Below are 2500 nucleotides of genomic sequence, written 5' to 3' on the forward strand. Positions count from 1 at the left end.
AGCTTAGCACCATACGTTTTAATGAAATTAGCCAGCTTTAGCACCATGATGGGTTAGCCAGCTAGCTTAGCACCATACGTTTTAATGAATTAGCCAGCTAACTTAACACCATATGTTTTAATGAGTTAGCCAGCTAGCTAGCAGCACCAATGTTTCAATGGGTTAGCTAGCTAACTTAGTGCCGTACTTACCTGTTATAGATCTGGTCACAGCGCTCGTTTTAATGAGTTCAGCTACAGGGGGACCCCTTCTCCTGCATTGTTGAAGGCTTTCAGGGAGATGACATAGTGGGAACTGGGCTCTGTGGGGAAACATCAGGAGTACCATTAATATCAATCAGTCAATCAACTGTTATTACAGTTGGGTTACCTTGGAACCAACCAATATTATAAAAACGAGTTTAAATCATCACAAACACAGACAACATACTGTAGCAACAACTATTCAGACGATCTCCTTCAATCAGCTGTGAAAAGTGCTATATACATTCAATTGTCTATTACAATAAATCAATAAAGTTAAACGGGAACACAGGCTACAAAGCATTACATGACTAGACTATATCATAATATAATACCAGAATATAATACCAGAATATAATTGAATATCAGAATATAATATTGTAATGTTATATCAGAATATAATAATATCGTAATATTAATATCAGAATATAATAATATCAGAATATAATATCAGAATATAATATCGTAATGTTATATCAGAATATAATATCAGAAATATAATATCAGAATATAATAATATCAGAATATAATATAAGAATATAATACATAAGAATATAATACAGCCCTCGACCGGATTCCATTTCTATGAATACAGCCCTCTTAATAGACCAGAACCAGACTGAGAGGTGCTGAGAAGTGTGTGTGTGAATTATTACACTGTAAGTACAGCCTCGGAACACATGGGAGCGTTCAATGAAGGAACAAATGGAATAATACAGTTCAGTTCTAAAAATAAACCCAAACAGTCGCCAGTCCTTGAGAGAACCGCTGGAGAGAACAGCTAGAGAAAACAGCTGTAGAACAGCTAGAGGGAAACTATAGAGGGAACAGCTGGAGAGAACCGCTGGAGAGAACAGAGAGGGAACAGCTGGAAAGAACAGCTGGAGAGAAAGCTGGAGAAAAAAGCTGGAGAGAGGGAACAGCTAGAGCTGGAGGAACAGCTGGAGAGAACAGCTGGAGAGAACAGCTGGAGAAAAACAGCTAGAGAGAACAGCTAGAGGGAACACAGAGAACAGCTGGAGAGAAGAGCTTGTGAGAACAGCTGGAGAGAACAGCTACAGAGAACAGCTGGAGAACAGCTTGTCAGAACAACTAGAGAGAACAGCTAGAGAGAACCGCTGGAGAGAACAGCAGCTGGAGAGAAAAGCTAGAGAGAACAGCTGGAGAACAGCTGAGAACAGCGAGAGAAAAGCTAGAGAGAAAAGCTAGAGAGAAGCTGAAGAGAACAGCTAGAGAGAACAGTTGGACAGAACAACTTGAAAAAAGAGGTAGAGAGAATAGCTGGAGAAAAAGCTAGAGAACAGTTGGAGAGAACAGCTAGAGAACAGTTGGAGAGAACAGCTAGAGAATAGTTGGAGATAACAGCTATAGAACATTTGGAGAGAACAGCTAGATAATAGTTGGAGAAAACAGCTAGAGAACAGCTAGAGGTAACAGCTAGAGAGAACAGATAGAGAACCGTTGGAGAGAACAGTTGGAGAGAACAGTTGGAAAGAACAGATAGAGAATAGTTGGAGAGAACAGCAGAGAGAACAGCTAGAGAATAGCTGCAGAGAACAGCTGGAGAGAACAGCTGGAGAGAACAGCTGGAGAGAACAGCTAGAGAGAGCAGCTTGAGAGAACAGCTAGAGAGAACAGCTGGAGAGAACAGATGGAAAGAACAGCTGGAGAGAACAGTTGGAAAGTACAACTAGAGAGCTAGAGAATAGTTGGAGAGAATAGCTAGAGAGAACAGCTAGAGAACAGCTAGCGAGAACAGCTAGAGAACAGCTAGAGAGAACAGCTAGAGAGAACAGCTAGAGAGAACAGCTGGGAGAACAGCTTGAGAGAACAGCTAGAGAACAGCTGGAGAGAAATAGCTGGAGAGAACAGCTGTAGAGAACAGCTGGAGAGAACAGCTAGAGAACAGCTAGAGAGAACAGCTGGAGAGAACAGCTGGAGAGAACAACTAGAGAGAACAGCTGGAGAGAACAGATGGAGAGAACAGCATTATTCTCAGTCCCTAACTACCACTATCTCTACTTGATATTCTAGTCCCATCAATCCTCCCGAATGGAGTCAGGGTTCTCTTTGTTGAGTAGGAGTCAGGTGAACAGGTGGAGAACAGCTGGAGAACAGCTAGCGAGAACAGCGAGAGAACAGGTGGAGAACAGCTAGAGAACAGCAGCTGGAGAACAGCTAGAGAGAACAGCTAGAGAGAACAGGTGGAGAACAGCAAGCAAGAACAGCTAGAGAGAACAGCCACAGAACAGCTGGAG

General features: G+C 42.1%; 1 pseudogene; it reads right to left on the reverse strand.

Moving 5' to 3' along the window:
- LOC135529387 (netrin receptor DCC-like) overlaps positions 1-2500 on the reverse strand; it is a 197934-nt pseudogene that overhangs the window by 98779 nt on the left and 96655 nt on the right.

This window comes from Oncorhynchus masou, unplaced genomic scaffold, assembly GCF_036934945.1.
Source record: "Oncorhynchus masou masou isolate Uvic2021 unplaced genomic scaffold, UVic_Omas_1.1 unplaced_scaffold_1155, whole genome shotgun sequence".
NCBI lineage: Eukaryota > Metazoa > Chordata > Actinopteri > Salmoniformes > Salmonidae > Oncorhynchus > Oncorhynchus masou.